Genomic DNA, 25,914 nt, shown 5'->3' with positions numbered 1-25,914 from the left:
TATAGTTCTCTTTTCAAAAATATTTAATAATAATAACTGTTGAATGCAAAGCTTGTAATGCATTGACAAAACTAATTTTTGATCTGGGACATATTTCTTACTATTCACTTTTGTCTACTTTTTTCAAAAGATCAAAAATATTTACACTTGTCTTTTACTTGAGTAGTTGTGAAAAGATCACCCTCATCTAATGATATGTGTCAGTGTTTTCTTGTAAAATAGAAACACATCCTCCCTTAAAATATTTAGCTAGAAAAGCAGAATGGGGTTAAACACTGGAGCTTAGCAGAAAAAAAGCTATCATGGCAGGCTGTGCCCAATTTAGAAGTAATCCTTGCTATGCTTTATTGGTTTATATGTTCTTACAGGGCATGTAGTCCAAAAGGCCACTGGGGAGTGTACCCAAATTTCTGTAGAGTACTGCCTGGTTAAGATTTCACAGTAGGCAAATGGAGAGTGAACCATGTATCTTGGGAAGCAGCTCATAGCCTGAACAGAGATGTTCAACGCCTGCATTTTGGAGAATGTAATGTCTGTGTTGCTCTAAGCAGTAGATAATGTTAGTACATTTCAGAAAGAGAAGAGAAATATACAATTACTTCTAAAGTTTAAGAGAGTTAAATGCTGATGTTGCTTGGAAATTTAAAAAAAAAAATCATCTACTTCTCAATGCCAGGATTCATCGGTGGTGACTAAGACAGACTGAAAATTCCATTTCACATAATACTGCACAGCTATTCTGTAAATTGCCTCATTAAGTGGCATCCTTTCAAGGAAGCCACTGATTAATTATGATTATTATGGGGTTCTTAAGTGATTTTATTATGAATGCCAATTTCAGACATTTGCATTTAACGTAAGAGGAGAGGGATGCTGAGTATTCTGCTTGGCACTTGTGTTTAAAATATTGTGAGCTCTACAGGAGAAAAATGTACTAAATTACCATAAGTGGGTCATGCCTATTATCTAAACCTGATTAAAGTATTGGAAATAGTAAAACTGCTTTCATGATGCTTCATGTGACAAATAAAGCCATTGTAAATTGTTTGTAACAGAAGTAACACACCACCTGCCACTAAAATATAATTGTACCTTTATAAGAGGTAACATGTTGTCACAGGTTCATTCTGCTGAAATCAGGATAGTTTACAAATGTAATACATTTCCAAATTTTATAGAACCACAGTTTCAATCAATTTTTAAATTCTGTATTCTCAAATGTAGAGTATGTATACATGTTAAACAATGTCCTATCATGGGTGGGACTGCCATAAACTCTTGTGTAGTGTAGTGTAGATGAGGGTCTCTACAATCCTGCAGTATTAACCCAAATGCAGGTTTCAGGTCTGCTACCTGATATGACATCATAGCATGGTAGGAATACACCTAGGATGTGCCAGGCAGTACACTGGAATTGCCAGGTTTTTTTTAGGCATGCTAGACTGAAACATAAAAAGAATCTAAGTTAATGAACACCATTGTCCATGTCTGACATGGTTTGAGTTGGCCAGGCCACATTCCATAACTTCCAACAATTCATGAACATGTCTAACTCCATAGTGAGCTTGAAAGTGGGCATATTAATGCATGCATGATAGATAAAACTCAGTAATGTACATAGTAGTAGGGTTTTGCATGAAATGTCATGCTGTATTGCTGTGCACCCATTCTGTCATCAAATCATTGCATGAAAAATAAAATTCAGTCATCCACTGTGTCTAAAGAAAAAAAATACATATATGGGTGAGGTCACTGCTCTGAGTGCTAAACAGTTCCACCTGTCCATGCTGGTGTGAACGACCTGAGATGTTCCTCCCTGGACTACATGAAAAGAGGCATAGAGGAGCTCTCTGATTATGTAGCCCAGGCAGGTATGACCCTGACCCTGAGCAGTATCCTTCCTTCACCAAGAATGATGCCACAACATAGAGACAAGATGATCAGCTTTAACAATTGGCTTAATTTCTGGTGTCATTCAAAGGGGATCCAGTGTCTGTCTGCTTGGGATGACATGCTTGACAAGCCACGCTGCTTGGCAAGGGACGGCTTGCACCTGTCACCCCTGGGATTCCGGATATTGGCTAAGGCTCTTGCCACCCCCATAGTGCCTTTTTTAGGCAAGGCTCAAATTCTAAACCTACCACCCTAGAAAACAAAAATGGGAAGAAACTAAGGGTAATGCTGCTCAATGCCAGAAGTCTAAATCTCAAAATGCACACTCTCGAGGCCCTTCTCAGTATGGAGAACATTGATGTCTGTGCTGTGACTGAAACCTGGTTCAAGGCTCCTGAGAGCAGCCCGGCACTATCAGGTTTTAGCTCATATCATGCATTCCGGCCCCAAAACCCGGACCACACCACAAAAGGAGGGGGTGTATCCATATTCATCAAGGATACCTACACCTCCAGGTTGGTGGCAACGCACGAAGCATCGGAAACCATCCAGGTGCAATTAACCATAGGCAAAACTGCTCTACAATTTGTAGCATGCTACAGGCCACCCTCTCAAACTCAGGAACCCCACACAGCCTTCCTGAAGACACTGGAGGGTATAAATGTATCTCCAAACACCATTATATTGGGTGACTTCAACTACCTGAATATAGACTGGGAACATTACTCAAGCCCCAACTTTCTAGCCCAAAGGTTCCTGGAGTTCATAAATTCAAATGCCATGGAATAACTAGTCACCGTTCCCACAAGAGGAGAAAATATACTAGATCTCATCATCACAAACATGGGGACAAAATGCTCCACACTGGAAGTATATCCCTCAATGGTGAGATCAGATCACAAACTTATCTCACTGGAAATCCACATCCCGCCCCCACCCCAAACAAAAAAGACCACAGTGAAGAACTTCTCTAAAGCAAACTTCACACTACTCAAGACTGGTGTGGTATCCCTCAAGGCCCCCGAGCCAGTGGAATCCACAACCCAAGCTGCGGAAGCCCTTACAAATGCCTTCTACGAACACCTCCAGAACTGCATGGATCAGGCAATCCCTAATAAAACCAAGACTCTTTCCACCAAGGGCAAACATCCAGTCTGGTGGACCCCAGCCATAAACAAACTTTACAATAAGAGGAGAAAGCCGTTACATGATAGAGCAAAATCCATAAAAGAGAAGACACCCTTGATCATTATTAGTAAAAAAATACGAGCACTCATAAAATCATCCAAGGCCAAATTTGAGAGAAAAATTGCAATAGATTCAAAAGACAATCATAAGGCCTTCTTCAGCTATGTTAGAAACCAGGGTGGAAACTCCCAGATATGCGCAGAATTAGTCCAAAATGATACAAAAATCACTGAACCCACAGACATTGCCAACATACTGGCAGACAGGTTCAGTGCAAACTTCACCCCCCTCCCCAAAAGGAGAGATAACTATCCCAGCGGAGTGTAGCCTCCCAGACATCTCTAATGCGCAGGTGAAAGCTGCTCTCTCTAAAGCTAAAAACACAGCATCAATGGGACCGGATGGTGTCCCCGGCTGTGTGCTACATGAACTCAACGAGGAACTAAACCCGCATATAAGGCAGCTGTTTAATCTTCGCCTTACCACAGGATACGTGCCCAAGGAGTGGCGTACGGCAACTGTGGTCCCACTCCACAAAGGCGGTACCTCTACGGACCCTGGAAATTACCGCCCCATAAGATTAACAAGCCTGGTCTGCAAAGCTATGGAGAGGATCATAATGGAACTCATAAACAAAGAAATAGGGGACTTGCAGACATTGGACCCGACCCAGTTTGGCTTTGTCAAGGGCAGATCATGCCTTTTGAACTTGGTCGACTTCTTCGAAACAGTCACCAAGGCCATTGATGAGGAAAGGCAGTCCATACAGCCTACCTTGACCTTGCAAAGCTTTCGACACAATACCCCACTCGGGTATTATAGAGAAACTTACCAGCTTAAATGTAAACCCATATGTCACAAGATGGGTTGCAAACTGACTAAAGGACAGAACCCACAGGGTTAGAGTTGCTGGCACCATGTCAGACTCCAAGCCGGTCACAAGTGGGGTCCCACAGGGCTCAGTCCTTGGCCCCCTGTTGTTCAGCATCTACTTCTCAGAAGTACAGGCAAATATAGGAGGACTATGGCTGACAAAGTTTGCAGATGACTGCAAACTGGGCACCATAGTGGAAAGTACATCGGACACAGATATCCTTCAGAGGGGTCTCACGGAAACTGATAACTGGTGCCAGAGTCATGGCCTGAAGTTAAATGCCAGAAAATGTATAGTCATACCCTTCGGGAAAAACAAGGTAACCCCAAGCTATCATATAGGTGGCAATCCATTAAGCACAGAAGAGGTTATCAGGGACCTGGGGACCCAGGTTGACAATGGCCTTTCTTTTGACACTCACATTGCTAAAGTGGTTAGAAAGACCTTCTACATTGCCCACCTGATCATGAAGGGATTCACATCCAGATCAAGTGAGGTCATTATTCCCCTGTACTCTTCACTTATCAGACCAATGATCGAGTACAATGCCCCATTCGGGATGTATCTCACCCGACACCTGCAGCAATTGGAGAGACCCCAAAAGTTCCTCACCAAAAGGATAAAGGGACTCCAAAATCTGTCATATGCTGCCAGACTGAAGAAACTCCAGCTCTATTCAGTTGCATACCGCCTGCTCAGAGGTGACTTGTGCCTGACATACAAGGCCATCTCCAACCCAGAATTAATGGACATGCTCCATCTCAAAAAATCCAAATCTACCAGATCCACTGGAGCAAGCATCTTAAACCTTAGCACGGATATAAATAGGACATGCAGGAGGGATAGATTTGTCACCCAGAGACTCCCTATGCTGTGGAATAAAATCCCAGTCCATGTGAGGCAGAGCACCTCGCTGGCTCTGTTCAAGAGAAATCTTGACCGGTGGATGGGAGATCGTAGGTTTACCTCAGGAATCATATCTGTGTCACTGCTGGACAGAGGCACAACAAACTAATGGGCACAGTATTTTTTAACATAAGGGGTGGCGTAAGCCACAAAACTTTGGGCTAGGCTTATAAATGCCTTAGGGCAGATAGCCTAGTATAAACCTATGAACCTATGAACCTGTATGTCAAAAATGTTACAGTAAACATATGGACTTTCTAGCATACAGTGCCTGCAGTAATACCGCCAGCAAATATGTAGAGTTTAGCCCATACCGTAAAGGTCCATCGACATGTATGACAACAGTATTACTTTGGAAGTTTACACTGACATTTAATGACAATGCACATTTTATTAGTATTAAAGTGTGGTGAGGCAGACATGGGTTTCAGATTTGGGAGCAAAACTCCATGATTTCTCATTAATCTATTTGCATCCATTCCATCCTGAAACTTAACTAATCCAGGCCATTCATTCCTTGTTCACTGAGGTTAAATAATTCCAAAGTTCATGAGACAGCATACACATATATATCATATATACTGAGGCAGACAGAGGGGGTGAGAGACAGAGAGAGAGAGAGAGAGAGACCCAGTAAGGCATAGTGTGATGTAGTGCTGCAGCCACTCATGCACCACTTTTAACCAGTGGTGCATGCTAATAATATGATGAGCAGTAGTGTGTAATAATAGATAGGTAGGAGTTCTAGTCTCCCATCGGCTGCCTTCTGTGTGTCTGTGTATATATTCCACATACAGCAGAATACACACTCCCAACATGCCTATGTCTGTGCAATGGTCACTCATTTTATGGCCCTGTAACTGCTGTCCTCCACAACAGTTGCCTCCCTGTCAGCAGCTAATAATGCCATCCACCCCAACAGCAGTGGCAGACACTATCCAAATGCATAAGCTCTGTGGCGCATGTGATAACTACATAGCATGATAGTGTAAACAGCTAGATAGATAGTGGTTCAAATCCCATCAATGGCAACTCAGTGAATGCATGTGTGTGTAAATATATCCCCTTGCAGCTGTGTGTAGTTCCTGCCTATGTACATGCAATGCCAATACATTTTAAAGCCTGTGGCTACCTGTGAACCCCCCCATTGTCCTACTTTACAGGGCCTGCTAATGTCATCAACCTTAGATGCACCATTAGACACTGTCCAAACACATAAGGTCTGTGGCGTATGTTTTAATTACATAGTAATATAGTGTAAACAGCTCGATAGGTAGGGGGTTCTAATCCCAACAATGGCAAGTCAGTGCATATGCAGAACTATATCCCACTGCAGTGGTGTGCATGTCTTGACTATGTGTGTGCAATGCAATACATTTTAAAGCCTGTTCCTCCCTGTTAACCCCCACATTAGATTACTTTATAAAGCCTGCTGCTGTCAGTAACCTTACATGCACCATTACACATTCACCAGGCATGTAATCTCTGTGGCATGTGCAATAAGTACGTAGCCCTGTAACAGATACAACTAGATAGGTAGGGGTTCTAATCTCACAACTGGAAACTCTGTGTGTGTGTGTGTGTGTGTGTGTGTGTGTGTGTGTGTGTGTGTGTGTGTGTGTGTGTGTGTGTGTGTGTGTGTGTGGCATACTCCCTGTAACAGTGTGGCTGCTTTGTGTGGGAAATGGTTAAACCATTTTGAGGGCCTGTTAACCCCCCATTGGATCACTTTGCAAGGCCTGTTGCTGTCATTCATCTTAGCTGCACCGTTAGACACTCTGCAGCTGCATAAGCTCTGTGGCGCATGAGATATGTAAATAGCACTATAGTAGATATAACTAGATTGGTAGGAGTTTTAATGTTACAACTGAAAATGTGAGTGAGGCATATCCCCTGTAGCAGTGTAGCTGTCTTGTGCTTATGATGGTTATACCATTTTGGAGGCCTGTGTCACCCTGTTTACCCCCCTATTAGATCACTTTACAGTGCCTGCTGCTGTCATTCACCTTAGATGCACCATTAGACATTCTCCTTGTGCATCAGCTCTGTGGTACATGTGATAAGTATCAGCACTATAGTTAATACAGCTAGATAGGTAGGGATTCTATTCTAACAACTGGCAACTCTGTGCATGTGTACGAGGCATATCCCTTGTAGCAGTGTGGCTATCTTGTGCTTGTGATGGTCATACCATTTTCAGGGCCTGTTCCACCTTGTCAACCCCCCTATTGGATCACTTTACAGGGCCTACTGCTGTCATTCACATTAGATGCACTGTTAGATACTCTCCAGACACATAAACTCCATGCCACATGCAATATGTATGTAGTACTATAGTGTATATACCTAGATAGGTGGGGGTTCTATTCCCAAAACAAGGAACTTTCTGAGTTTATGTGTGTGTGAAAGCATATCCCCTTACAGCAGTGTGGCTGTGTTGTGCACACCATCATACCTCTCAACCCCTTAGAGCAAATAATCTGGATAAAGTCATACAGAAAAGTGGGACAAAGGCCAAATGATAGGGAGAAATTTGAAATATTGCTCTTACAAACATAGAAAGTTGATAACATAACAGGTTGTGCATTAGCATGAATTTTCAGAAGGGTATGAAGTCTGAAAATAAAATATCTGACATTATTGTCTAACTTCAGTATTTAATACCAGGGCCTCAAACATCTACCATATACATATAGGCTATAAGCCCATCCCTCTACCCAGTTTCAAACATACTCCTCAGAGGTGATCTCTGCCTGGCATACAAGGCAATCACAGACTCCACTTTGTTGGGACTGCTGCATAAATGCAACTGAAGCTCCACTCTATTAACCCACACACAAGCTCTCAACCTGGTGTGTGACATCAGCTGAGCTTGTTGGCAGCTCAGATCTGTGTCCCACCCACTCAACCTGCTGTGACACCCTTTCCACATTAGGCAAGGTAGCCATTTACACCTTTGCAAGTGGAACCTGGTTAACTGGATGGTTAGAAGCACATACATCCTTGGGATACTACCTGTGTCCCTGTTGGACTGTGGCATCAGGTGCTGCCTTGCATACACATGGGCTAACATCTGGGCTAGGTATATGGGGGCTCGGAGCCTATTGCCTGGTGACCTCATATGATCCTAGGTATACCAATTATGGCCTGTGTGCTGGGACAGACTGTTGTTAAGTGTCCACACCCATCACTGCCATCTACTGTGGTGTGTCCCCTATGGGCAACATTACAGCACCATGTCATGCAGCCACCATCCGACAAATACGTGGGTGATACTGCAAGTGTATGTGGACATTCCATACCTGAGAGCAGTGCACATGTGGTGTATGGTTTTCTCCTGGTAGGTGTCCAACATCTGCAGTATACAGATGTTTGCAGAATGTAGACATGTGCCTGATATATGTGGACTCCCTGCTAGACAAATGTGGATGCCTGGAAACCAGTTGGACAATATGTAATGGTTGTACCCAGACTGTGAGGAATGTGTCAGTGACATAGCAGACCCTTCAGAACACAGTAATATTTGGTACTGTATTCATTCCATTACATTGTATGCTCAATATGTACATAGTGCTGCTGAGGCAGACACTGTGTTCCCCCACTACTGCTGCCTATAACCTGCTGTCTTGCTACAGGGGGTCTCAGGTATGCTAGCCATAGCTGTCAGACAATGAGATACAGGTGTGGAGTACACAGTGACCTAGCCAGAGTATGTCAGGAACAGTCAGGGACACCTGGACCATGGTTGAACTCTATCTGTATGACATTCATAGACTGAGAGGGGCTCACTGACAGTGCATGATGTGATATGCCAGCTGTTTCCCCAGTAGTTACTGTCACTATTGTACAACAGACACTCCAGTAGCATTTGTACAGGAGCTGACCATTGCTGGGGGAACTCAGGTGCCAGAGCAATATCTCTCAAATGTACAGATTTTCACAGAATGTCCAGATATTTGCCTCCTACTTTTGGTGTGTTCCTCCTAAAATCTGAACTTTCTGACAAATAGCTGAGGATTTAAGTCATTAAATAATGACAAATATTTGAGTTTAAGACTCCACACCCTTCAGAAAATTCATGCTAATGTAAAACCTATTATTCTATCAACTTTCTAAGTTTGTAAGAGCAATATTTAAAATCTGTCCCTATTTGTTCCCCATCATTTTAGGCTTTGTCCAAATGTTTTGCTCTAAGAGGTTGAGAGGTATGCCCACAGCTGTGATCTATGTCACTGCAGACAGAGCCAAAAGGGAAGAATGTAGGTGCTTGGCAGCTGACTAACAGCAACATGTCATTCCAAGATATGTTGTTGAGACTTACTGTTGGAATTCCTATTTTCCCTGACTGCATCCCCCATCTGCATTCTGTTACATGGGGAATTATATGACACACTTGGCATAGTGCTGTACTCCTTTTTGAGCAGAAACCCAGTGTTAGTTTTCCTAGGAAAGTGCAATCTGTCTTAATGAAGAAATTCACAGACCTGTTTACCATATGCAGCAGCTTGCCTTTTCTAGTTAATACTCATGAACAAGTGACTGTCTGTGCATCAATCTGTGACTCACACTTGCTAACAACATCCAGAACAACTGGGTTGCATTTTCATTAGCCAATGGCATGGCAACACAGTGCTATAATTAAGGCCTTCATGTAGGCATTGGCTCTTTTTGTGGCATGTGAGGAGGACATTATCAGTGTGTGAGAGTGACAGCATCACAAAGGTTAGGTAAAAATACTGTCCACTGTTTGGATTGATGTGGTACGTCCACAGTTTTGCATGCTATGTTTGACCATTGTTAACAGACTTTCAGATTCTGTGGCAGTTTTCTGTTTAAAAATGTGTATTGGGGTCAGTAAGGAGACAAGCAGGTGTGAGTGCCATACATCATTTGTATCTGCGCATGCTGCTGCAGTTAATGCTGGTCTATCAGCTGTGTATGTTTGTAGAAGGAGACTGTGACACATGTTCCTGTCACCTGACCAGTCCCCTAACCCTTTATGTATGGGTGTTGTGTGGCTGGCCTCTTCTAGGTGTTTGGGAGGTATGTTAGGTGTGTATCAGGTAGCTGAACATACTGCTGCATGTGTTGCAGGCTGCTGCATTCTGACCAGGAGTCATACTGGGGACTGTGACTACAATGGGGAACAGCAAGCTGTATATGTGAGTGAGGAAGAAGTGTCAGCTCTGTTGTGAAAGCATAGCCAGCGTGAGGGTAACCATAACAGTCCAGGTGAGTAATACACCTCTAGTACATATGTTATGTAATAGTGCCATCCAGAGAGTGGTAGGTGGTATTTAGGACACATATTTACATGTGTGACACATGTCCTACCCTACAGGCCTTTGACATACTACTGTGGGTGGCAGTGACTGCAGTAGCAGCAACCAGTTCTGCTGGACATTGCAGGTCTCTGTTATTTCTATGTTGTATTGACAAGCATATAATTGTGCAACAGACTGGACTGTGGGCCAGAACTGTGGGTGTCCAGATGTCACACATGCTAGGTATGTCACAGATGGAGCTACTGAGTCATTATTATCTCAGGTTTAGTTGCAAGACATATATGCATGCATACAGAGGATTGGCATGAATATGTGTATTCAGATGGGTATGACATGTGACACTGACCTGTCTGTCCTGATTTTGTAACCTCAATCTGCACTGACTTGCCAGTACTTCAGCACACAGAATAGGTTTTATGATAACCAAGCCATAAGTAGGTGATACAAGTGTGGACATTTTGCAACAGTCTGTGCAGTTATCAGCTCTACCTGATATTGTCAGCCTCAGGTACATCCATCAACATGTGCATAACAGTGTCAGAATTCGATAAGGTGATTATTGATGTGCATAACAGTGTCAGAATCAGATAAGGTGATTAAAGTAGTTTTAAGCAGTTTTGTGCTGGTTTGCTTGGGTTTGTGCAACACGCTGCGATTCTAAGCATCACTTAGTCCCACGTAAACCTGCACTATTTCCAAAAAAAGAAAAAAAAAGGTGGTGATAGGAAACTGGTGAAATGGGGGTAAACATGGAAAAAAAACAATATGAAAGGCAGATAGGGATGTGCAGGATGGGTGTAGGAAAGGACCACAGCTCTCCATTTCTTCTGCAGCAACAGCTGTGCATGTTGTGGAAATTTGGAATTTGTAGCCTAACATCCCACAGGGAGTGGTGTGGGTGACATAACTTTGTTGATTAATTGCTGGCATGATTGATTGATGTCAGTGTACCTGGGGGGCAACATGGAGAGCTATGTATGGGGCAATTTATTTTTTGTGGGACAGATGCCCTTTTTTAAGGAGGGAGTGGAATGTAGGGAAAGGGTTGTAGGTACATTTGGGGAGGCAAGTTGGGTAGGATAGGTTGCATTTGCAGACAGACAAGACAGTGGACAGGGGCAGTGTATGACACATGAGGGGTAAACACCTTGGATTGGGAGGGTGTTTGGGAATCGGAGGATGAAGTGCCCTCAGATGGCAACAGTGGGACTGAGATCCCCACCCATGGGCAGTCACCACTGATCCTTCGCAGTGCAGTAACTGAGACCTGGTTCAAGGCTCCAGAGAGCACCCCTGCAATACCAGGCTACAATTCTTACCACACTTTTCGGCCACAAAACCAGGACCGAAACACTAAAGGTGGAGGAGTATCCATATTCACTAAGGATATTCACAGCTCCAGGCTAGTTGCCCAACACAATGCATCTGAAATTCTCCAGGTGCAACTAACACTAGGTAAGACTGCAATCCAAATTGTAGCTTGCTACAGATCCCCAACCATGCCCCAAGATTCTCACTACACCTTTCTAAACATACTGGAAAATATTAAGATACAACCAAACACCCTAATACTGAGTGATTTCAACTACCCTACCATTAATTAGGAAAACTATTCAGGTACCAACTCCTTTTCCCAATGGTTCTTGGAATTCATAAATTCCTACGCCCTGGATCAACTAATCCATTTTCCCACCAGGGGCTCCAATATCCTAGACCTGGTCATTACCAACATGGGAGATAGATGATCCACACCAGTGGTTGCCCCCTCATTGGTCAGGTCTGACCATAAGCAAATCACCCTTGACATCCACATCCCACCCCCACCCCCCAGTAAGGAAACCTCCTTAAAAAGCTTCTCCAAAGCCAACTTCAAGCTACTGAAGTCAGAAGTGACAAACGTCACAACACCCATGCAGACAGGATCTGGAAGTTCGACTGCAGAATCCTACACTAAGGCACTGTACAAGCACATCCACTCATGCATGAATCGTGCCATCCCAAATAGAACCAAGATGCTCTTCTCCAAAAAAAGGAAGCCAATCTGGTGGTCCCCTGCTATAAACAAACTATGCAACAGAAGGAAGAAACTGTTGGAAAAATGAGGACAATCCCAGGATGCAAAAAAACTCCCTCACCAGCCTCAGTAAGAAGCTGAGATCTCTCATAAAATCCTCAAAAGCTATTTATGAAAATAAAATTGCCAAAGATTCCAAAGACAACCACAAGGCATTCTACAATTATGTCAAGAATCTAAATGGCAATGCTCAGATCTGCTCTGAGTTACAACAGAATGGCATTAAATATACTGATCCCAAGGATATTGCCAATAACCTGGCAGATCGATTTAGTGCCAACTTCACCCCCCTCTCAGCCCCTAAAGGGTCCATCTCAATACCAAAAGATTGCCAAATTCCGATAATCACGGTCACACAGGTAGAAACCGCACTCTCCAAAGCTAAGAATACAGCATCCATGGGACCAGATGACATCCCAGGCTGTGTACTACATGAACTACAAAATGAACTGGCACCTCACCTAAGTGTCATATTTAATCATAGCCTCACCTCAGGCTTTGTGCCCACTGAATGGCGCATGGCTACAGTTATCCCACTCCACAAGGGAGGATCCACCTTGGATCACGGGAACTACTGTCCCATCAGTCTGACAAGCCTGATTTTCAAGGGCATGGACCAGATGTCAAGCAAAGTTTTTCATTAGCACTCTTCAAGAAAAATCTTAATGAGTGGATGGGAGATGGGAAGTACACCCCGGGGATCACTTCTGTGTCTCTGCTCGTCAGTGGCACAGGAAAATAACTTTCTTGGGTGGTGTAAGCCAGGGAACCTTGTTGGCTGGGCTTGCGTAGGCCCTTCAGCCAATAGCCTAGTACCTACCTACCTATTATCATGGAACTTATAAACAAAGACATTGGCAACCGTCAAACACTGGACTCCACCAAGTTTGGGTTTGTGAAGGGCCAATCTTGTCTCCTGAATCTGATTGACTTCTTCGAATCAGTCTCCAGAGTTGTGGACAAGGGTAAGGCAGTCCACACAGCGTATCTGGACCTCGCCAAGGCCTTTGACACCATCCCCCACTCTGGAATTATAGATAAACTTGCTAAGCTGGGCATAAATCCCTACGTCACTCAATGGGTTGCTAACTGGCTTACTGACAGAACCCAGACTGTAAAAGTAGCCGACTTCAAATCCAGCTCCAGACAAGTGACAAGTGGAGTACCTCAGGGTTCAGTCCTTGGACCACTCTAGTTTGGCATCTACTTCTCTGAAGTACAGGCCAACACTAAGGGACTCTGGCTAACAAAGTTTGCAGATGACTGCAAACTGGGAGCCATTATTGAATCTCCAAATGATGTGGATATTCTACAAAAGGGCCTTACAGAAACAGATGCCTGGTGCCAGAGCCATGGTCTCAAGCTTAATGTCAAGAAATGTATAGTTATCCCCTTTGGAAAAAAACATATACCCTTGAATTACCACATAGGTGGCAGGACACTAAACATCAAAAGTGTGATGAGAGACTTAGGGACACAGGTGGACAGTGGTCTCACTTTCAATAACCACATTGCCACAACAGTCAGAAAATTCTTCTATGTGGCACACCTCATCACTAAGGGCTTTTCATCCAGAAAAAATGAGGTCATTGTCCCACTGTACTCATCCCTCATTAGACCCATTATAGAGTATAATGCCCCGTTTGGTATATACCTCACAAGACATCTGCAACAGCTGGAAAGGCCACAGAAATACCTCACTAAAAGAATCACAGGCCTAAAGCAGATGCCATATACTGACCATCTAAAAAAACTCCAGCTATACTCTGTGGCATATGGTCTACTCAGAGGCAATCTCTGCTTAACATACAAGGCCATGTCAATCCCTGAGCTGTTGGACATGCTCCACTTAAAGAAATCCCAATCCCTCAGAGTCACATGCTCCAGGGATCTAAACCTTGTCATCACAATGAACAAAACATGCTAGAGGGATAGGTTCCTGACCCAGAGACTCCCCATACTCTGGAATAGACTGCCCATACATATCAAGCAGAGCACCTCATTGGCCCTCTTCAAAAGGAACCTTGATGATTGGATGGGAGATAGGAAATTCACCACGGGGATCATGTCAATCACCCTGCTAGACAGGGGCCCAGAGAAGTAAATATTGTGGGAAGAAATATCCAGGGAATTGTTATGGCTAGGCTTGCATAGGCCCTAGGGCCGATAGCCTAGTACCAACCTATGAACCAATAAACCTATGAACCAAAGGTGACTGTTCTGGGGGCCGGGGTTGGCCTGCCCCTCCAGGTGCACCAGTCTTCCCACGAACTGCTGCAGTCAGTCATCAAATCATGCTGGATAGCCCTGCACACCATCCCTAGGAACTGATTTTGGGTGACAAAATCCTCTCCATGCCCGCCCCCAGAGGGGGACAGGCCCCATCCCCTGAGGTGGTTCCACCCAGGACCAACAGAGAAGGCAGCTCCAGGTTGGGTCCCAGATGTGCTGGGTGCCGGTGCCATGGCCAGATGTGGTGGGATAGGCAGATCCACCAGAACCAGCCTACCCAATCATGCTATAGTGTTGAGGTTTGTCGAAGTGTATTGGTTTGTCATGAACAGAACATTTCAATATTAGCTATAACAGCATGCACGGGTGTTCCAATTAACCCAGAACAATAGAATTGAATAGCATACAGAACACAGGCATAAATGGAACAACAGTCATTAATGTAACAGCATGCCAGTAACAGTTATGGCAAAAGGCCAACAACATTGGTATTTCAACAAGGTATGTTATTATCCAACCATTGAAATATATATCCAATAATACAACACAAGGACAAACATTAAGTTTTGAGAACAACATATGTGAAAATGGAACCATACCCGTAGTATAAGAATAATAATTTGCAATGCAGATAAGGAGTAGGGGGAGAGAAAAACATTCTATTACCAACTGTATAGGCTATATTTTTCACAACACTACTGCTCGATACTCTACAGGTCTGCCCTTACTTTATGTCTACAAGTGCCTATAGCTTCTGTAGCATGTATATACCTCTCAAGCTATCCAGATGCGATGGTATAGGCCAAGTTGTAACACCTACAAGTACATAACTACAGGGGACTATTACATGTCAGGGGAACATATATGACTACTCTGCACTGATGTTGTGCGAGTGTGATACTGGCATACTTCAACTGGATTTATATCTATGTCCAAGGTTTTTGGCAGCAATTATCACTATCCATGACAGCATGACACCTTAGAGAAATGTATCGTGCACAGTACACAGAGTTTGCATTTATCCTGCCTTCATTGGCAGACATGGGGTTAGACTATCAGCAGACATTCCCAGGCACAGCAGGCATACAGACATACCAACAATAGATCATTAATTTGTCTTATTAACTTGGAGTAGTACTGTACTTCATGTCATTTTATTTAAAGGAGTCTTATCACCTTGCTAAGAAATGCTGTTTACGCACTACTACATCTGGACATGGACATTAGTATACCCTTCATACAGCTACTACAAACATTTATTTACATGTACATCCTGTGGGGAGAATATATGTTAACAATACATAACTGTTTCTATACATAGTACTACTTGTCTGTTACCATAAATATATCTTGGCACCTGTTGGTGGATTCATACCCCGGTCTGTGTGTGGCAAAATGAACAACATATATATTGCTTATCAGACTGAGCTACTGAGCCACTTCTGTGTGTTGATTGACCTATGTACCTAAAGCTCACCTGGTGACAAAGTGTAACCTGGTAATATAGAGAGAGTGTCAAAGACTGCAGTGACAACTGAACGTGCATGCATGAGATTCATGCATGACAGAGATAGTAGGTGAACTGTGTATTAATACTTAGAATGCAGGTAAACACAATTAACCCCCAGTGGATAGGAATGTGTATGATCTGTACAGACCATATTGGGGTGCTGTGTTGCCTACCAGACCCATATACATTTGCACATGGTACATTTGCAATATACAGCTATTACACTTTCATACTTGCCTGCATCAGTGTACCTACATTCAGGGATGCATATAGCTGAAATGCAAAGGTTAACACAAGACAATCATGGGAGAAACACACCCTGCATAGGCCTCCAGGTTGCGAGCCCTCTCCTCTGCAGCTGTGGGGGGAAAACACACCATTATGTATACCTGTCTATCAGATATTCATACTAGAATTTGGTAAGTCGATGGTTCCTATACTTACAAACTTCTGGGGCATTGAATAATGATGATGCACCTGCTCACCAGTGTTGGGCATTCAAGTTGCAGGGGTGAGGTCACATTCCAGATGGTCCCAGGCCTCTGATTTGTATTTAGAGCCCTGTTACCGGCCCTGCATCAGACGGTCACCATGGTCTTTGACAAGCAGCTCAACCATAACATGGACTCCAAAATGCCCCAGCGCTATACCCAGAAGTGTGCACCTTCTCCAACTCCAGCTATAGTTCCTCCGGTGATTAAACCCCAACAGTTTCTGGCTGTATCCTGCCTGTTCAGCTTAAATAAGGCTGTTTTCCCACCCTTTGCTGCCATTAGACCATTTTTAAAAGTGCTAAGCAAAGCTTCACACCGCACAAAGCCGCTAAGCTTAGTTGAGCAGTGCTTAAACTGGCAAATGCTTAGCAATGCTTAGCGGTGCACAAACCTGCTTAGCTGACCTGAGGACTGCTTAAATTGACATTGCTAAGCAAGCCAGATTTTTAAATAATAAATAGAAAATACATTGACATTAATTGCTCATTAATGATACTTTATTATTGTGTATGTATTTTACTTTACATGACTTAGCCCTATGCATTTTAATTACATTATCTTGGGGTTTTACTGTAATGTATTGGACACGTGTGTAACTGGAGCTTTTCTCCTCATATCTCCACTGAAAATGAGCTTCTGGACCAGCTGGACTAACCTGGTTAACAAATATCAATAACTACATCAATAGAAAAAAATGTATATATTAATGCTATCAGATGTAAAAGCTGAATAGTCTGTCTGGGTATTTGAACTGTGCACCTTCATCACACAAGGCTGTGACTCTAACCATTCAGCTAATGCAGATGTGAAGATTTCAACTATACATTTGTATATAGATTTCAGTTACTTTTAAGCACTGCTGAGCAACATGCCATGCCACACAAACTCAGCTATGCTTAAACTTGACCTTTTCTATTAAAATAAAAAGCATATGTTTTTTATTTTTAGTTGTCTGGCACATGCTCATTGCTAAGCGCTACACTGTACCATGCAAACAGAAGGGGAAAAAAGGGGTAAATGACATTTTAATATTTACATTTCAGTGCCATCCAGCACTTTGACAGCACAGGGGGTGTATTACGGACACTGTAACACACCCCCTACAAATAAAAAAAAAAACTGGCCAAGTAAACACAATTAACTTTTCTATTTCAATGCCGTTCGGCACTTTGACAGTGCAGGGAGTGTGTTACACATCTCTGAGCACTGTAACACACCCCTACACTGATTCAGTAACTATATACATGGCTCTCCTTCAGTAGTGTGCCTTCATTAATATGCAAAGCATGCTGCTGGGGGGGGTTGCAGACACAGCCACAGTACACTCTGTGTAGGGCTTCCACTATTCCTACATGAAGTTTATTAAATCTGGGGGGGTTATCTTTACAAAAACAATATTCAATCATATCTCTATTAATATTTTTGTATCCCTCAATTTCATCTAAATAATGATTCTTATCTAACTTAAGCCATAATGTACGATTCTTTTATATTGCAAAAATACATTTTCAGCAGTTTCTTCTTTATGACAATAATTACATATTCTTTCACTTTTTTACATGGCATTTTGCTTTGACTGGTAATTTCCTTATTTCCAGTCACCATAAATAAATCAGGGTATTCTACACCCTTTTTAAATCTATCTTGCATTTGTGCTTTTATAGCTCTGATTTTACTTCCTCCAATTCTTTTCATTGGTATACATAAAATATTTTACCATTACTTTTTTATATCACTTTATTCTTTCATCTTCTAAATCTTCTACACTTTTTTCCACATTACAGTTTTCTCTTGATATGCTGTAATTTCTTCATTCATACACCATTTCTCTCTTTTATAACTTTTCTTTATATCCCATATTTTTATATTTATTTTCCAGTAATAGATTTATTTAATTATCTTTTTCCTTTAACTGTTAAAGTATTTTATATAGATGTAATGAAACTGCAAATAACACTGGATTTATAAGTCCTAAACCACCACCCTCATTTGCTACATATATCACACCTCTCTTTACATGATTAAGACTAGATTCCCATATAAAGGAGAATATAGTATTGATAATATCTTTTTCAATTGACAACAGCATACTAAACACAATAGCTATATATGGAATATTTCCTAATACAACAGAGTTAAGCAGATAAACATTTTCTTGAAAAAAAAAAGTTTAAAAAAGCTCCGTTAATCAGAACTTTAATTTTGTTTAGTGTGTATACTGTGACACACATATTTCTTATTTTTGTACTTAAATTATAAGGTTTGAATATATCCGATAGCATATTATTCTGAATAGTGTCAAAAGCTTTGCTTAGATCTCCCATCATAATTAAAATGTTTTCTTGTCTATTTAGTATGTCATCTACAACTTCTCTAAAAATCAGCAATAATTCATGACATCCTTTCCCTTTAACATTATATGTTGAATCTAATAGAATATTTTAAGTTTTGTTTCTATACTTTTCTATAGTATTTTGATAAAGATTTTATAATCAGTATTATTCAAAACAATAGGCCTCCAATTTCTTATATCTTTTCTCTCACCCTTTTCCATAGAAATTGAAAGATTCCACTGCATAATTCCTTATATTTAAATCCTTCATGAAATCAATTGTTTAATACTAATATGAAATGTATATTTTGACTTACTATCCTACTCAACTAGGATCACTTGTTTGTGTGTTTCAGTAAAGGATATTCTGTTTTTAACTCAGCTGTGGACTACCTACTATTTTCTATTTTATTATTTTGTAGCACATATTTTCTGGTTCAATTTTTATTAGTGAACTATGTGCATAAAACAATTCAAGGGGTGAACTGCACGTACACCCTCCACACTGTGAAGTTTCTTCTTGGTTAATTTTTGACCCAGTAAAGGTTGCAAACTCTGTTGTCTGAGACTTCAAAGGATACCACAGATTTTTATTTTCGGATGGGAAATTGCATTTTTAATCCTACATTCACAAAGTAAGAGACGTTTTAATGACCCTCAAGCTTCAACATTTGTATCAATAGCTTACAAATTTATGAACAAAACTTTTTTAGCTCACTCTTTTCTTTACAATGGTGATATTAATGTGTCAGCCAGATATAATGGTGATTTTATATTGAACAAGTATACATATTTTTATTATATGTATGCAAACAACTATTAATATCTCTCTAATCATAGTAGATAGACCATATATCATAACTTTTATTTGTCCAGATATGAACTTCAATTTACAGCTAAGCATTTTGTAGATATCACTCCTTTTTTTGAAATATTCGCATAAGCACAATGTGTATACATATATAGTAGACAAATACATGTAAATATTCACAAAGCATTTCAAGTTAGAAACAACTATCAGTGCAAACATTTCCAACAATGTGCATGTTTTTGATACCAAGCAGTAACATATAACACACCTTCTAGTTCAATTTATTAATATTATTGTTAACATATGGTATATATTCATAATATTTCCAGAAAATAACTCACATGTTCTCTGTTAATGACTACTCTTTTTATCTGAGGGCCATTCCTGATCCCTGAGGTGATTAGGTAAGTGAAATGCTGTTGAACAATGTGCCTAGTGGACTGGAAAACAAGACAATGTAGTGGAAGATCCTGGTCTTAAAGATGCATAACATTTTTGGATGTATGCTCAAACAGAAGAGTTTAAAAAATAATATGTATAACATGTAATTAATATGTATGAGAGAGGTTTATATTGATGTTAATCATGTGATTAGTGACTGTATCTAAAATAGGAATGTTCATAATTTGATTCAACAGTCTGATGAAGTCTTGACTTATACGTCCCTAAGACAAAAATGGTTATTGTTATTTTCTAATAAAATGTCATTACTGTTTTATGAGCATTTTACACTGGATTTATTGCAAGCAGACATATAGTAAAACTCTTTAACCCTGCCCTTGCAAACACACTGATTTGGCCACCAACTACAGCCCCTTTATTGACTGTGACCTTCAATGTCTGATAAACCGAATGAGTAAGCACAGAAATAATAGCCACAGCAACTTATTTTAGCTGGATGTCGTGAGACACATATATTGCAACTCATTACATACCCTAGGATATATGTGCATATACATGCATTGACACACATCCATATATTACATGGTGGTTTGCACCCTTTCACTTTCAAAATGAAAGAATGTGAGACACATACATTGCAACACATTACAATGCTAGTATATATGTGCTTATACAGGCATGGACACACAGCCATACATTACGTGGTGGTTTGCACCCTTTAACTTTCAAAATGAAGAAAGAGGTATATCATTACTACTATACAAAATCCACTGTAGTTCCAGATAGTTTCTTTTAACGTTTAGAATGTTACTAGCTAAACATACAAGCATTTCTGTATACCCTTATATGAAGTCAAATTTTATTGAACCAGTTTTTCCATAACTTTCAATTTCTTTCCTCACAAATCAGGGACAATGTCAAAAATAAAAAGAGACAAAACCCCAAAATTGCAATGAGCTGATTGATCTCCAGACATATATATGAATATCATGTTAGGAGATATCAGAGTAAAATGACACAGATATTCTTGTCAGAATTGTTGTATCTCTAATAGATTTGCATTAATTACTATTTTACCCATCTCAAGTATTATACTTTAATTTTCTGCTTTCGTAATAGGTTTTTTTTTGTTCAGAAATCAAGATAATGAAGAACAATGCTATGTTTTGGATTTATTCAATGAAAGAATAATAACAAACAACAATGGTGAATGAATAATAGATTAGCTATGAACTATACAATGCTAAGCAATGGATCCTAGCAAAAGGTTGCTAATTTGTCACTTGCACCTTTTTATTTATAGTAATTAGAATATGTGCCAAATACCTAATTCATGTGATTTATCATTTCATATGCCAGCAGACCTTACAACACACTGTGTCATTTAAATATATAACATTTATCTGGAAAAGGAAATGACAGCAGTTGTTGTAATTACTGTCTTACTTGTTAATCAGCACACTGCAGTCTCTAGGATTGCAATAGTTTAATATTTAAATCACCTTTGCAAAGCACACATGCACACACACACTGACATACACACACATGCACACACACACACAAACACACACACACACACACACACACACACACACACACACACACACACACACACACACACACACACACACACAGCTGCTGACCAAACATATACTGTAATATTTTTTTCTGTTTATTATTTTACTGTAAAAACAAGAGAAGTATTAATTTTAGGAAGGAGAAAATTGGCTTACTTGTAATATTCTAGTGACCAGCAAATTAAGGACTGGCAAGAGATTCCATCAAGCTTTGTCTAGAGGTGCACAGACACCCCAAAATCCAGTTTGCTGGTCCAATTATGATGTGTGGTGTCTGTTCTGATCCTCAGAGAATGGATGGAAATAAAGCTGGTGGTAATGCCAGGATTCTGCAGAAAATACATATTCTATGTTTATGACATAAATAAGACATGTTGACAAAATGGATATGTGTCTCAGAGGATCGCCATGCTCTGGAACAGGCTCCTCATCCAAGTGAAGTAGAGTCCATTTCTAACCCTACTTAAGCATAACCTTGATCAGTGGATGGGAAATACCTCTGGTCTGGCCCCCTTGTCTTTGATAGTTAGAGGTGGACAGTAATGCCTGAATTAACATACTCCCCCACATAACCTGTAGAAACTTCCTAAATAACATACCCTATTCTAATAAATGACCATGACACACATAAGGACACAATTGTGTTAGATTGCATGGCTAGGCTTATAAAGGCCCAGGAGGTCATTAGTCTAGTGTATACCTATGAACTTATGAAAGAAAAACCTGAAGTAGCATCTATATGTTGCTCTTGTAGACTAACGTTATATCACAATGGATGGTTATCTTTATAATTTCCTGCAAATGTCTGCAGATGCATGCACTGTAAGTTTATGTAGGCACTGAGGGATCAAGCAAATAACTTCATTAAAAAGATAGATAAAATGTACATTTTTTGCAGTTATAACATTTCATTTGGTGCCATGAAATTACACTAGCACAGAACTTACAAACTATGATTGCGCAAATGAAATTGCCATACAACGGAAACATTTTTGTTTAATGTTGGGAGCATTCATGGGAGCTGTAGGCGTGATAGGCAGTGTTCTACTTAATAAACCCACACTGCAGCAGGCACTGGTAAGAAGAAGAATGCATGAAGAATGCTATAGGTGCATGTGAGTTAAAACTATTGACAAATCTTCTTGATTAATTAAGATATAAAACTCCATACTACAATCCTAGCTAAATATTTTGAGACCGTGGCTGAAAGAATTATTTTAAGGTTTCGGTCAAAATTCATGGAAGGGATGCAAATCTAAGACAGCAATATTATGCAAGAACTAATTTTGCTTCATAATAAAAATAATATACCATTGTGTGTTTTAACTAACTCATTTATGCTTTTAAGATTTACATACAAGAAAATATAAATAAGGTATCTCAGTCTTCACTTGCAACATCAAACACAGACATACTGATGAACTAATAAAGTGAAAGAAACTATCCAACACACAAAAGGAAAAGGATCACATCATATAGTATCAGTATATATACATTTGAACAATCTATGAAAACATAAAAAAGATGTTACTCACTAACTACGGTTAGAAAGGAAAAATGTGTATGATTACAATGTTAACTCAAGTTTTTCCATAAGGGGGGAAAGTATCCATACTATGCTTATACATAAAAGAGTATAAAATATTATCCAGATGTCACCTCAGGAAAATGTTTCGGGTTTCTTCTGAAAGAGTTTTCCTTGCTTTCCAATGTTTAACAAAATAAATAAATAACACTGGACATTGTTCAACAAGTCATTCATTTCTCCCTAACGGTAGAATCTATCTGTGAGAACAAGCAAAAGATCCAAAAACTCTCAGTTTAAAGTAACTGCATGATGAAAAGTTTCCTTCTGTCTGTTACTAAGTGAGCACTGATATGCCTGTATCCTGGGACAGCTCTACAACATCTGGAAATTGTCTGCTTTAACTTGACCATATCTCCAGACACCTCTGTAAAAAACCTCACCAGTATAAATCATACCCCCCACACACACACATCCTCTAGAGCCTTCCTGATTAACATAAACATTTCTTAACAGATGTGTTTTGCGTTAGTTCCCCAACTACGGGAAGAGGATTTTCCTCCAGAATTTTGTTTGGAATGCACTGTTTGATCATATCTCCAGAAAATATCCATAGATGAAACCCCCATCTTCAACTGCTTACATAGTATAAAATGCCATCAGAATAAAAAAAAAAAACATCCTCAACTGTTTACATAGTATAAAATGCCATCAGAATAAAAAACATTTCTGCTGGTCAAGATATTTTGAACATCATTATATCTATCCACTGCATGCCATAGGTTCTCCCAATGAGACTTAGAAAATGAAATACCTTCTTGCCACCTCCACCTATCTATCACCACTATCTTCAATACCTCAACTTTCCTTTCAAACAAATCTTTGCATATTAACCTAGTTCTATCTTGAGTCACTTTGCCCCATTTCCTCCAAGAGAAAATATTCCATCTTTTCTTTGACCAGAGAATATTCCTGGTTCATATCTCTTTAAGCTGACCATAGTTAAACCATTCCTGCTTTGGTAAGTTGCATTCTAAGCATAGAGATTCAAACCTTTCTATTCAAAATTAGTATAGAAGAGATAAGAACATACAACCATTGCACTATCACTTGGGTGGCCCATAATAACATGGAATAACCAGTAAGTATGCTGAGAACTGTGGGATGGCACCATATCATATTGTTAGGTCCATGTCCTCAGTTGCAGTCTCCATGCATTGTTGCTTCCACATTAAGTTCCCAAAGTCATTCTCATGTGAGTTGATTCATATTAGCTCTAACACGGTCCCATCCATTACCTAACATATAATATAGCCCATCTGAAAAGGTATTGTGTACCTTTCTAAGTGAGGAGTAGCAAAACCTCCATCAGTGCACGATATATGTGCTATGGCTGTCCAATTCCTCCTACCATTTTTATGAAAAATAGCCTCTCCAATTTCTTTCTAGAGGAACTTCAGAGATGGATGAGCCAAAAAGAGGGGGATACTCATTAGAAAATATAAAATGTGTGGCAATACATAACCTGAGCTGATCTTGCTTTCCCAATAAAACAAAGAAAGCTATCCAGCTTAGGCAAAAGATTTTTCAGCTTGGCTAATAATGATTTATAAATAATTTGGATGGTATCAGAAAGACAAGGTTTATAGTCAGTCCCAAATGCACTGCTTCTGACATCACTGGAATAGAGAACTTCTCTACTTCCCCTGGCACTGAATTTCACCTTAGTATATGTGATTTCTTAAGGTTACAATATAACACTGAGGCTACACTAAAGGAGTGAAATACATCCAAAGACCTTACCCAAGTTTGCCTGGTGATTCAGTGGTGGCATCCTTATCTCTCACGCAAGAGACCCAGGATCAGTTCTGGGTCCATGCAACTTTTCTCACCTCATTTGCATTATCACATACAAATGTGAAGTGTTGTTGTGCCCAATACTGCTAGCAGATTGCTGCTCAGTAATTCACAATCATCCACAAACATAAGAAAATTATTAACCGAACCATCCACCTTTTCTTGATATTCCAATATTACTCTCACAGGGTGTGCCAACTGTTTCATCACTAGCAAAAAGATGGTTGGGGAGAGGATACATTTCTGCCTATTGCCTTGGCTAATAGGGCCCAGATTAGATAAACCTCTGTTAGGAATGGAGGGAGAGGAGTATATCCCTTTTATCCAGTTTAAGAATCGAGACACATATTCTCTTTGTTCCAATATTCGGAATAGAAAACCCTGTTCTACTGAGTCAAATGCCTTCTTTATGTCAAATAATACTATGCCAGAATTACCATTTCCTCTTCATAATAGTGAAAAATAATGATTAATACCCTCTAATTATGAACTATCTCCCTTTGCCTGATAAGCCCATTTTGGCCCTTAAAAATGAAGCTCCATAGATGTATTCCCAGTCTCCATGCCAGTATCTTAACAAAAATATTTTGATCCACATTAGTGAGGGATACAGGTCTAGAATTTCCCCATTTAATGATGCCCTGCTTCACTTTTGGGATAACTGTGATAACACCTCTCAACCTGTCAACAAAAGAAATCCGGACAAAGCCAGAAATAATGGGGGGTGGGGTGGAGGCGCAAAGATAGGTACAATTTTTTAAATATTGCTCCTATAAACTTAGAAAGTTGCTAGAAAGACAGATTTTGCATCGTTAAACATTTTCTGAAGAATATGAAGTCTGAAACTCAAATGTCTGGCATTACTTAGTATTATTTGATGACTTCAATCCTCAGTGATTTTCCAGAACAACAATAAGAGACAAAAATCTGGACATTCTGCAAAAATATGGACAG

Source organism: Protopterus annectens, chromosome 1.part1 (assembly GCF_019279795.1).
Source record: "Protopterus annectens isolate FY-2018-M chromosome 1.part1, PAN1.0, whole genome shotgun sequence".
NCBI classification, from domain to species: Eukaryota; Metazoa; Chordata; order Ceratodontiformes; family Protopteridae; genus Protopterus; species Protopterus annectens.
This window is presented reverse-complemented; position numbering follows the sequence as displayed.